Source organism: Bos grunniens, chromosome 14 (genome assembly GCF_055505025.1).
Source record: "Bos grunniens cultivar Pamir isolate PY7600 chromosome 14, Bosgru_T2T1.0, whole genome shotgun sequence".
Taxonomy (NCBI): domain Eukaryota; kingdom Metazoa; phylum Chordata; class Mammalia; order Artiodactyla; family Bovidae; genus Bos; species Bos grunniens.
In genome coordinates, this window is record NC_141178.1 from 28871498 (window position 1) to 28885823 (window position 14326).

Consider the following 14326-nt stretch of genomic DNA (forward strand, 5'->3'; position numbering starts at 1 on the left):
TTTGATGAGTGTGGAGATAATATACAGTCTTGAAACTGTCACCGTAATCTATGCTATAAACATATCCATAACCTCCAAAAGTTTCCTTCTGCTCTATTATTGTTTAAAAAGAAAAATATTTACTTAAATGGAAGAATATTGAATGCAGAATTGCCGGGAGCCGGCATATTGCATATTGAGTGCATATTGCATATTGAGTGCAGCACTTTCCACAGCATCATCTTTCAGGATCTGGAATAGCTCAACTGGAATTCTATCACTGCCGGTAGCCAGCGTGAGGAACTCCGCCCATGACAAAGGTCATGAGGAAGGAGGCTCGGCATACGCAAAGGCGGGAAGGAGCTTCAGGAGTCCCCCTGGAAATTCTCGAGCATATACCCCCAAAACCAGAGTCTGCCTACTTTCTGCTTTGTGCTTTCACCTACACCTCTGACTTTACGGGGGGGCTGTCCCCCACTACCTCTCTGAAAAAAAAGTTAGCTTACAGCTCCAGTTAATAATTCCTGGGTGTGACAGTGTTTAACCTACAAACTCCTTTGGAAATCCTCTAGCCTGCCTGAATAGGTTTTTCCGGCCACATGTGATTGTTCAGAGCCTCCCAACTGTGAGAGGCAGGAGATGTTCTAAACTGTCTAAATACAGATTCTTTTGAGTAGTTAAAAGATTGATTAGAAATTGTATTGGTGAAGGGATTTTCACTTGTTGGGCCAATGTTTGCTGCTAAGTTTCCATATCCCTTACCTGCTGTGTCCCTGGCAGTGTATTGATTAATATAATTGGTGTAAGTAGTAGCTTTAGTGTTTGTAACCTGTTAATTCTTTTTCTTGTTATAGCCCACCACACCTTTGCTCTGTAGGAATGCAACTTTATCTAATGCTTTTGGAGGGTGGCTCCTGACCAATCACCTTTAGAGAAAAATAAGTTTTCTGAAGAAAGGGTCTTAAAATGTTAACAGGCCTCCGGGCCAGAAGATGATGCAAATCACCTAAGCTTTTGCATATGATAAGTTTGCAGGAAGAAAGCCTGGTTTGCTGCAAGACTCTACCCCTTCCCCCATTATCCTCTATGCATAACTTAAGGTATAAAAACTACTTTGGAAAATAAAGTGCGGGCCTTGTTCACTGAAACTTGGTCTCACCATGTCGTTCTTTCTCTTACCTTCTGGCTGAATTATTCAGCCTCTTTTCTCCACTGAATTTCCTCACTGAGCAATCCTTATTTCAGCCTCTTTTCTCCACTGAATTTCCTCACTGAGCTATCCTCATTCTATTACTCTTTATATCCTTAATTAACATTTAATTAAGCAGTTGTTTCCTGATCTTCGCCTACGCCGTCTCTCCTTCGAATACCCTGGATCAGCCGGGGCTGGTCCCCGGCACAGAATAACGAGGTGATTTTTTTTGTTAATTTAGCAAGAGTTTATCATATCCCCTGTGTATTCAATTTAACTTTAAATAATTTGTATCAAGGGTGTCACTATTGAACTGGTTGGTTAGTAATCCTTCTGAATTATTTTTATTGATTTTTTGCAGTTGATCTTATTCTATATTTTAAATGACTATATTTATATCTTGTGAAATATTAAAATCACACAGTGAAGCTTTACTACCATCTTGACCTTTATATATTTCCTGTTCTATCTTATTTCCTAGCCATTTCTTATTCTTCATTCTACAACATTTCATTTCATTTCATACATTTATATTCAGAAACTTTTTCAACTTCCATGGCTTTTATGGCTTTCAAATTGATTTATGGTATTTTTAATAATTAACTAGTTAAATCATTTCTGATAAGTAATCATAAGGAGATTAATATCAAATATTTTCATTAAAATTTCCATCATATAAATGTGAAATTCCATTAATATCAAATGAACATTTGCACAACACAATGGTTTTTCCTTTGGACATATAGGTCAGTAATCATTTGATATTTGGCAAATTTTATATAGCTTCAATTTAAAATATCATATTTGACTATGATGGTTTAAAGCACAGTAGTGAAGATTCACTTCTAGAATGAAAAAGTGAAGAACTCCATTTATGTGCTCTCCAAAAAACAACCGTAACTGGTAAAAAAATATTTTTGAAAACCCTCACACACAGATTTAAAGTGTCTGGAATTTGTCCTAAATGTGTACACAAAAGTAAACACCTGAGAAAATCTACCAAGTCTACATAAAGCAGCAAGTCTGTGGGGCTTGAGTTACAACATGCTGCCTCCAGCCTTTTGATATCTCAGCACAAAATGATGAAAGATCCACTCCAGGTGGTTATGTCCAAGAAGTGGGGGCTTCCCCTTGCCTAACCTCGATTCTCCAAGATCTGTGTTACTGGGACTATACGTCAGGTGAGAGGTTGTAGGCTTTATTCTTCATCTGCCTTTCTTGCTCCACCCAGCCCTGTTTTTAGGGTAGAGGCTATGTCCCAGGCACAGCAGGCCATCCCATCAAAATCCCAGCTAGTCTTGGCAGGCAAATTGATCAAAAAATTTATACAAAAATTCAAGGGACCTAGAATAAACAAAACAATCTTTAAAATAATAATTTTGATAATAACAAAGTTGAAGGACTCACACTTCCTGATATCTAAATTTACTACAAAACAATAGTAATCAGTGACAGACTTTATTTTCTTGGGCTCCAAAATCACTACAGATGGTGACTGCAGCCATGAAATTAAAAGACGCTTTCTCCTTGGAAGAAAAGCTATGACCAACTTAGGAAGTATATTAAAAAGCAGAGACATTATTTTGCCAACAAAGGTCTGTCTATCAAAGCTATGGTTTCTCCAGTAGTTAAGTATGGATGTGAGAGTTAGACCACAAAGAAAGCTGAGCAGCGAAGAATGATGCTTTTGAACTGTGGTGTTGGAGAAGACTCTTGAAAGTCCCTTGGACTGCAAGGGGATCAAACCAGTCAATCCTAAAGGAAATCAGTCATGAATATTTATTGGAAGGACCGATGCTGAAGTTGAAGCTCCAATACTTTGGCCACCTGATGTGAAGAACTGACTCACTGGAAAAGACCCTGATGCTGGGAAAGATTGAAGGCAGGAGGAGAAGGATGCGATGGTTGGATGGCATCACCGACTCAATGGACATGAATTTGAGCAAGCATTGGGAGTTGATTATAGACAGGGAAGCCTGGCATGCTTCAGTCCATGGGGTCTGCAGTCCATGGGGTCCAGGCCGCCTTGTCCATCACCAAATCCTGGAGTTTACTCAAACTCATCTCCATTGAGTCAGTGATGCCATCCAGCCATCTCATCCTCTGTCGTCCCCTTCTCCTCTGGCCTTCAATCTTTTCCAGCATCAGTGTCTTTTCCAATGAGTCAGTTCTTCGTGTGAGGTGGCCAAAGTATTGGAGTTTCAGCTTCAACATCAGTCCTTCCAGTGAACACTCAGGACTGATGTCCTTTAGGATGGACTGGTTGGATCTCCTTGCAGTCCAAGGGACTCTCAAGAGTCTTCGTAACACCACAGTTCAAAAGCATCAATTCTTCAGTGCTCAGCTTTCTTTATAGTCCAATTTTCACATCCATACATGACTTCTGGAAAAACCATAGCCTTGACGAGATGGACCTTTGTTGGTAAAGTCATGTCTCTGCTTTTTAATATGCTATCTAGGTTGATCATAACTTTTCTTCCAAGGAGTAAGCGTATTTTTAATTAATAGATACATAAAAAATTTTGTATTAACAATGTTAATGAGATTATACATAGGTAAAATCTTGTATGGTTCAATATATTAACTTTCTTTGATGTCAGTTACACATCAGTCAGTAAACTCTTAAACAAAATAATGTACATGTGTCATTTATAGGATATTTTCCAAACCTGATCCTATATGAGGCACAAAGATTATTTCAAGGCATATTAAACTGCAGAGTTAAACAAATTGGTAATATCAATTAATACTTATATCTTAAAGTGTTAATTATGACAAAAACGAAAACAAGGATAGCTATTGGTAATACAAAAATTAGATTAAAATGTTGAGATACAAGAAATGGGTCTAAATTCAGTGTATCTAAGTTAACTTTTGTGAGGCTTTTTTGTTTCTTTAAATATGTGGTTTCCCTGGAGTTAAATGGAAGCCTGTCTTTGTTAGACTTACTTTTATATGTACCTTTCACTGACTATTCCTAATCACCTACTGCAGCTCAGCAGCTTTATTCAATATAGATTGAGAACATCATATCACTATTATCCATCAGTCTTCTCCCTACCTCTCTTACCTCTGCCATCCATTGTGTAACCCTCTGTCCTTCCCAGTTTAGAATGTTTGCTTACTATGTCTTCTCTACATTAGGCCTCCTAGCTCATTCCTTAATCGTCCTTCATAGAATTCTCTAAATATCCCACTTAAAGTATTTCCTTGCTCTCACATATTTCTACTGTTTCTTGAGATTTGTGTGTGTGTGTTTCCCCCCATTGATTTACTACAGATTTCTCTTGACTATATCTTTGTGCATGTTTTTTTTCCTCTCTCCTATTTAGCAGTAAGTGTAATTTAAATGATTCCTAGGACACAGAGCTAGAATTGGAAAAGATCCTATATCATGAAAATCCAAAAGCCCACACTAAAAATTGATAGGTTCAACATCAAAAGCAATGTAACTAGGTTTTTGTTTTCTTTTTAGCTTTTGATTCCCTTGTTTTTGTTTTCTTTTTAGCTTTTGATTCCCGCTACTCATTTCTCCCACTCTGCATCCCCACATCTGGCAATCCCCAATCTGTCCTCTATATCTATGAGTTCGTTATTGTTTTGTTTTTTTTGTTTGTTTTTTTAATTGCACATATAAGGTAGGTCATATGACATTCGTCTTTTTTGGTCTGATTCATCTCATTTAGCATAATGTCTCAAGGTCTATTCATGTCGTTCCAAATGGAAAGATTGCATTCTTTTTTTATGGCTCAGTAATCTCTATTTATATATAAATATATCATATTTTCTTCATCCATCCATCAATGGATACTTAGCTGGTTCCATGTCTTGGCTATTATAAATAATGTGCAGTGAACATGAGCGTGCATGTCTTTTTGATTTAGTGTTTTAATTTTCCTTGGATAAATATCCAGAAGTGGAATCATTTATCATACTTTTAATTTCTTGAGGAACTTTATATGATTTTCCAAAGTGACTGCACCAATTAACATTCCCATCAACAGTGCACAAGGGTTCCCTTTTCTCCACATCCTTGCCTACACTTGATTATTTCTTGTCTTTTTGTTAATAGTAATTCTAACATGCGTGAGGTGGTATGTTATTGTGGTTTTGATTTACATTTCCCTGATGGTTAATTATATTGAGCATCTTTTAATGTGCTGTTGGCTATCTGTATGTCTTCTTTGGAAAATTGTCTGTTCAGGTCTTCTGCCTATATTTTAATCAGAATTTATTTTGGTATTGAGTTTTACATGTATTTATGTATTTTTGATATTAACCCCTATTCAGGTATATGACTTTCAAGTATTTTCTCCCATTCAATAGGTTGTTTTTTTGTTGTTTTTTTGTTTGTTTGTTTGTTTTTGATGATTTCCTTTGCTGTGTAAAAACTTTTTACTGTGATGTAGTCCTAATTATTTATTTTTGCCTTTGTTGTCAGATTTAAGAAATCATCTTCAAGACCAACGTTAGGCACCTTACTGCCTGTGTATTCTTATAAGGGTTTTATGGTCTTAAGTCTTAGTCAAGGCTTTGGTCCACTTGGAATTACTTTTTCTGTATAATATAAAATAGTGGTCAGGTTTCATTCTTTTGTGTGTGGCTATCCAGTTCTCCCGACACTACTGAAGGGATTGTATTATATGTTCTTGGATCCTTTGTATAAGTTAATTAATCATATGTGCATGGGTTTATTTCTACTCTTTTTCCCCCATTGATCTGTGTGTCCATTTTTATGCCAATACCAACTATTTTAATTACTGTGCTGTGCTTAGTCACTCAGTCCTGTCTGACTCTTTGTGACCTCATGTCTGTAGCCTGCCAAGGTCCTCTGTCCATGGGGATTCTTCAGGCAAGAATACTGGAGTGGGTTGCCACTCCTTTCTCCAGATACCAAACCCAGGTCTCCCTCCCTGCAGGTGGATCTACCATCTGAGCTACCAGGGAAGCATATTACAGCTTTATAATTTGTAGTTTGAAATCAGGTCCTGTGATGCATCCAACTTTGATTCCTCAAAAGGGAGATTTTATTTGTTTCTGTCTGGATTCTTCATGTACTTCTTATTATCTTTGGTTCTCTGATAATTAATTATACACATTGGTGTGAATCTTTATTTATCTTATTGGATGAGCCATTCACTATGATAACTTTTCTTTTTTGATCTTGGGCATTTTTTTAAACTATTTATGTGATCATTCTTTTTTATTTCCCTGCTGTTTTTCTGTGTTGTCTGTCCTACAGATTAATTCTCTAACTTTGTTAATTTTCCTCCTATATATATTTGTTTTTCTTTTTTTTTTTTTTACACTTACTTGTGAGAGAGTTAATTCCTAGGCAGGTTGATAAGAAGTCCCGGGTCCCCAAGGAGGAAAAAGGGATCTGGGGCTCTCAGGGAGGAGATAGGGATCTGGAATTCTCAAGGAAAAGAACAGGACAAAAGGACATTTTTTTTCTACATTCCTTAGTGAGGGTTATATAACAATAATGTGTCCTGCCTGAGGACTTGTTTCTCCTTCCTGAAAACCTCCTGATTAATCCTATTCTCTTAAAATGTATATTATGGGAGTGGATCTAGTAAAATCTTTACAACCTTGAGACATTCTTTTGATTTATTGTAATAACTGGTTAAAAAGTATATAACTCCCTTGCTTAGACAAGCAAGAGGGGCACTCTCCATCACCCTTCTGATGTCTAGGTCAGAAGCTTTCTCTGTACCTTTTCATACTTTAATAAAACTCTGCTACACAAAAGCTCTTGAGTGATCAAGCCTGTGTCCCTGGTCCTGAAGCTAAGTCTTTTTTTTCGGAGATAACAAATATGACTTCTTCACCATAAGCTATCACTTGGAAGTTTTCTCAATTTATCTTCCACTCTTCATAATCACTTTCTATTGTTATTATATATATTTGATATATATAAGAATATAATTATGATTGTATTAATGTAGGAGATCAGTCCTGGGTGTTCATTGGAAGGACTGATGCTGAAGCTGAAACTCCAATACTTTGGCCACCTCATGCGAAAAGTTGACTCATTGGAAAAGACCCTGATGCTGGGAGGGATTGGGGGCAGGAGGAGAAGGGGATGACAGAGGATGAGATGGCTGTATGGCATCACCGAATCGATGGATATGAGTTTGGGTAAACTCCAGGAGTTGGTGATGGACAGGGAGGCCTGGTGTGCTGCGATTCATGGGGTCGCAAAGAGTCAGACACGACTGAGCAACTGAACTGAACTGAACTGAAATATGTATTCATATTTATAAGTATGCTTTTATTCTACTATTGGTATTTTTATGAAATAATTATAGGTTTTTTTACAATTTTTTTTGGTTACTGTGATAACTCCTTTTCTTTTGCTGTTTTTCTCTTTCATTTAGAAGCTTTGTTTTTACTGAATTCCTGACTGTACATTTCCCTGTGTAATTTAAAACAATATTAAAATATATATTGACATGATCTTTACAAATTTGATATGAAACAGCAAGACACTTTTCATTATGCATTCCTTAAATCGTTTTATTGATAGGTTTGTTTTGGTTAGTTGCTCAGAGAGATATATATCAGACTTTTACTTAGAGGATTTGAGAGTGGTTATCAGAATTCTGGGACCTGATAAATAAAAGATGGACTGGAGTTATCAGAATACAACATTTCTTTTAATTATCTTATTTTTATATGCTGGTTTCTACTTTCCTTGGGTTTGCAAAAATTTCCAGAGACCAAAAAGTAATTCCTCTCTACCCTACCACTCAGATTCTTATCTGGTACAGATGTTCACTCATATGCTATGTAATGCCCCAAAAAGAATTTAAACATTTAACTTCTCCTCATAAATCTTTCCACCAATCTTGTTTTTGGCCCCACTCTGCATCCCTGGTTTATGAGGTATATGGTGTCTCCGTGTCCAAGAAGTTTTTGAATTCTTAAGAAAAATATTTTGCTTATTGGCTTTTTCTTACTTTTCCTCAACTCCTCAAAAACTTATAATACATTTCACATTGTTTGATTTTTCAGAATTTTTTAATGTTTTATTTTGTTTGGTTTTATTTTGGTTTCCAAGATATTTGTTCACCATTTTTTTCATTTATTTAACAATATTTTATATGTTGTTCAATGTGCCATTAATTACAAGTTTAAAAAAAAGGTAATATATAAGATTATATATATATAATCATGTAATTTACTGCTTTGAACAACTCACTTTCTGATTCCTAAAAATTAACGTAGTATCATCCACTCTTTCAGAGAATATTCATTTTTTGTCTTGTTTAATTTTCCAAAGTATTAGTCATGATATACTTCTCATGTATTTCTTACTGCTTTGACTGATACTGTGTGCAATACTTTGGCAAAAGAAATATTCTGGAATGATAAAATTCTGATTATTAAAAGGAAAAGCAACAATAATGATTCCCCCTACAATATTTTATGCTTTGTAAAAAATTTACCTTCTCTAGGGAAGGTTAGCCACTACTTCTTTTATTATAATATAATTATTTTATCCATCTTACCTTTTATGACAACATCTTTGTAGTCATTTGTAGAGAAGTCTGCTCACTTAATAGTTAACTATTTTAGATATAAACCAAGCAATAATTATGTTTTTTCTCTAGTGCTTAGCTGTTTCTCATGCACATAAATCTTCAACAAATTATTTTTGAATTTGTGTTATAATTTTAGGTTTAAAGTAGTAGAGTGTATTTTTTTTTATTTCATTAGTGAAATAAAATAGCAGGGTAGCATATTTTTTTCAGATGTATATATGGTGGCTATGGATTAGAAAGCCCTGAATGTTATAGATATAGAATTTATATGTTATTATATATTATATATATCCAATATATTAATTTATAAGTAATTATAATTTATAATTTAATAAGAATTACATTATATAAATTATTAATTTATATTAATATTTTCTAAATCTATAAATTTATAAAGGCATTTATATACATATATTTATACTAATATGGATTATTTTATAATTATAATTTAATATGTAATTATATATTGTAAATATACTATATTATATATTAAGTTTTAAATAATTATAATTTATAGTTTAATATAATAATAATATGTTATAAGTAATTATAATTTATAAATTATGGATAAGTTATGAATAATTGTAGTTTAAATACATAATATTGATATAAAGTATTAATTTGTATTAATATTTTATAAATATATTTATAAATTTATATTTACAGATATATATTTTATAATATATATTTATATATGGGGTATATTTGTAATATATAATTTATATATAAATGAATTATCAGAGCACCAGGATAAACAGAAGTATATAAAGGGTCCAGAATTAAACAAACTAACAAAAAATTCTCCATCTTGAGGGATCAAAGGATGCCTTCCTTAGAGGCATTACATGCCCTGATTTCAAAATACATTACAAATCTATAGTTATTAAACAGGTTGGTACTAGCATAAAATGGTATCTGTGTGTGCCACACAATAAACTACTTTTCTACACACAAAGATACACACACATACACACACACATAATGAGTGAGTCTTGATTTTAAACAGTGGTAGAATGAAAACTATTAAAACTTCTAGTTAAGCAGCAAGAAAATAGCAATTAGAATATACATTTAATAAAACATTAATGGTAAGGTTTCTGTAGGCTGGGGCAAATTATTTAATATATATTTGCTTATTTTGTGTATACTGACCTCACTAAACATGGCTTGCATTCTGAGATGGTGTATTTTACATTATACCTTATTATATAAAAGATATATAAAATTTTACCCATTTTCTTTTTCATGTTGTCTTTATTTACTAAAAAAAGGTAACTATCTTGCGTTTTAAGCACTTACTCTTAATAAAATCAGATGTAATAATTTTATAACATCTATTGAGACTGTTAACTTTGATTCACTTAAAATTCATGCACAAAAAAACTGAAGGCTGTGATTTTATGATCAATAAAAATACATTTCCTCTTCTTTGTTATTATTTTTGAAATAGAATTTACTATAACTGTCAAACAAGTCTAAGTCTGTTAATCTGTTTTTAAGCTCTTTCTTCACAAACTGCAAATCCAGAGTAAAAATACCCTGGCTATTGTGGAATGCTCTACTAATGAAAAGCTGTCTTTGCAACCAGACTGCTTTTTGCAGTGCTCCTGAGAGCAGGTGTGGCCTGAATACAGAAGTCAATACCACAGTCATTTATGAACATTTGATTGAAAATTTAATAACAGGCACAATTATCCCTGACTCTCATACGCTACGCAAGGTCAGTTACTTTAAATTTGCCCTATTTCTCAACAGAATATTCTTACCTATGCATTTCTCTTGTCCTTTTTTCTTCTGTCAGTCTTTTTTTTTTTTTTTGAGCCACAGTGTCATGACATTATATCAATCAGAAAAAAAGAAAGTACAATTAAACATACAAACTAAAATTACCTAGGGTTTTAATTTGAATTTTTTTTTTTAAAAAGGTCCTTTTCTTTTTCACTAAACAGGGTAAATAGTATGGTTCTTAATTTTTTTCTCTCAAGAGTATAACATGGCAATGCATAAGATAAAACACATTTTGGTTGAGGTTTTGTAAATGATTTTGACTTCTTTAGATAGTTATAGTGATAATAAGATTTTTTAATATTTTTATTTTCTACCTTGAGAAAGATTTATTAATATACATGTTGCTAACTATTGCCTTATATATTTTTGCAGCATATTCCTAAAAGTAATACTAGAAATCACTTAACGGTATTTACAGAGATTTCACATGTGTAGATCCACAGTGCATTTAATACATCAAGACACTAATATCTGTCAGTATATTTTAAAATTAAATAAAATTGAGAAAGTGATTGAGAAATATCATAAACTCTGGATCGGAAATGCTCTGTCAAGTTGAGGGCTATTGAAACTTTAATAGTAATTTCTTCAAATTTTTCTTCCCTTTGTTTTATCTATATTTTTGGCTTAAAGTTATAGAACTCTAGATTCAGTCCTCCTGAAATTTTTTCATATTAGCCTATTTTTTATTTTGATAATATGAAATAATTTGTAAACCTCAGTCACCAACTTGATTTTGTAAACAAATGCTTTAAATATTTTTTTTATATGTGTATACTTCATTGATGTATAGTTGACTTATTTCAAGTGCACAGCAAGGTGATTCACTTATACATATACACATATATTATTTAAAAAATTATTTTCCATTATAGATTATTACATATATTGTCTCTAGTTCCCTATGCTAGTAAACCTTTTTTGCTTGTTGCATATATATATATTTTTATTAGAAATCTAGCATTCTATTCATACTGAGTCAAACAAGTGTAATCAAACTGTCATAAATCTTTTTAGGCAAAAGCTCATGTTTCCTAAAATACTATTTATAAAAAAAATACTTTTTCTAAAGCCAACTTGGCCCTTGGAAATGTTACAAACTCAGAGAGTATGAATTTCTAGCATACCCAATATCCTTGTCTCGTTCATCGGTATCAGTCCCACCAATGATGGGATGCTGCTGAAGCATGCATGTTTGAATTTCTTAATGATGATAAAAGAGCACATTTCCAATCCTTCTTTCTGGGTACTGTGACCTCAGACCTATTGCTGTCAAACAGCTATAAGCATCTAAGCAGAAAAACAGATACTTCTTGGAATATTACACTAAGATTATTTCCTCCAACCCTACCTTCCTTTACTATAAAATCTACTCATAGATTGTCTGTGGCCACTAGAGGGGATGGAAACTAGGACAGAATCTTAATGATACCCTGGATTATTGCTTTGGCATGATTGTGTTTTTTCAGTGGCAATAGAAGAAAATGTCCAATGCAATGTATTTCTTAAAAAGAATATGTGAAGGGTTTATGATATCAAAAGTAATTAGGTAGAAAAAATAAATTTGGATGTTCAATCAGTTTAAAGTAAATATAAAATAGCAATAATTTCCTAGCTTTTCAGGCAATGATTTATTTGACTTTTAAAAGACATTGTTTATAAACACTGATTATACAGATTTATATTATCTAGTACTAAAATGCACAAGAAAAAATATGTTTTTTTGAAATAAGAAATTAACATGTAATCTAATGCAGTTTTTGGAGAAGGAAATGGCAACCCACTCCAGTGTTCTTGCCTGGAGAATCCCATGGACGGAGAAACCTGGTAGGCTGCAGTCCATGGGGTCTCACAGAGTTGGACATGACTGAAGCGACTTAGCAGCAGTAGCAGCAGCAGCTAGTGCAGTTTTAGAGTGGTGATCTCCTGAAACCCTAATATTCACTAACTAGTTTTCAAAAAAAAAAAAAAGAATAATAATTCTACAGTTTAAAAATTCCTTATTAAAACTATATTTTATAATTTCCTCTTTGAGTTCAGTTCAGTCGCTCAGTCGTGTCCGACTCTTTGCAACACCATGGACCGCAACATGCCAAGCCTCCTTGTCCATCACCAACTCCCGGAGTCTACTCAAACTCATGTCCTTTGAGTCGGTGATGCCATCCAACAATCTCATCCTCTGTCCCCTTCTCTTCCCACCTTCAATCTTTGCCAGCATCAGGGTCTTTTCGAAAGAGTCATTTCTTTCCACAGGTGGCCAAAGTACTGAAGTTTCAGTCTCAACATCAGTCTCAACATCAGTCCTTCCAATGAACACTTAGGATTGATCTCCTTTAGGATGGACTGTTTGGATCTCCTTGCAGTCCAAGGGACTCTCAACAGTCTTGTCCAAGACCGCAGTGTTCAAAAGCATCAATTATCTGGCACTCAGCTTTCTTTATAGTCCAACTCTCACATCCATACATGACTACTGGAAAAACCATAGCCTTGACTAGACGACCTTTGTTGGCAAAGTAATGTCTCTGTTATTTAATATGCTGTCTAGGTTGTTCATAACTTTTCTTCCAAGGAATAAGCATCTTTTAATTTCATGGCTGCAGTCACCATCTTCAGTGATTTAGGAGCCCCAAAAAATAACATCAGCCACTGTTTCCACTATTTCCCCATATATTTGCCACAAAATGATGGGACCAGATGCCATGATCTTAGTTTTCTGAATGTTGAACTTTAAGCCAACTTTTTCACTCTCCTCTTTCACTTTCATCAAGAGGCTCTTTAGTTTTTCTTCACTTTCTGCCATAAGGGTGGTGTCATCTGCATATCTGAGGTTATTGATATTTCTCCTGGCAATCTTGATTCCAGCCTGTGCTTTTTCCAGCCCAGCATTTCTCATGATGTACTCTGCATATAAGTTAAATAAGCAGGGTGACAATATACAGTCTTGACGTACTCCTTTTCCTATTTGGAACTAGTCTGTTGTTCCATGTCCAGTTCTAACTGTTGCTTCCTGACCTGCATACAGATTTTTCAGGAGGTAGGTCAGGTGGTCTGGTATTCCCATCTCTTTTAGAATTTTCCACAGTTTATTGTGATCCACACAGTCAAAGGCTTTGGCATAGTCAATAAAGCAGAAATAGATGTTTTTCTGGAACTCTCTTGCTTTTTCCATGATCCAGCGGATCAGTTGCTCAGTTCTTTCCAAATAGGCTAGTAAATCTCTTTAATCTTAATGAGTCTTTGGTAAAAAGAATAACCCAATAATTTTATTTTTAAATTTATATGTGTATGTAAATTTTGTATGTAAGTCATATCTGACTCTTTTGAGACCCCATGACCTGCAGACCCCGAGGCTCCTCTGGCCATGGGATTTCCCAGGCAAGAATATTGGAGTTGGTTGCCATTTTCTTCTCCAGGGGATCTTCCCAACCTAGGCGTCAAAGTCATGTCTCATGCATTGGAAGAATTCTTTACCACTGAGGCATACATATGATATATAAAAACATATATATATATATATATATATATATATATATATATATATCTGCTCTGGAGTTTCTCTCATACCTATGACCCTATACTGGAGTCAATATAGAAAAATGGTAAGTATGATTTAAATACTAGCTCTGTCATATGAAAGCTTCAGGTCTCTGTGCCTAACTTTACAAAATGGAGGCCCTAATGGCCATCTAGGCATTCTTAAAAAGCATCAGTAATAAGTTTTAAAACTTGGTACCACTTTGGAATAACCTGGGGATAGAATCCAGGCATCAGCAGTTTAATATCCTCCCAGGTGATTCTAATGTACAGCAAACTGTGAGAA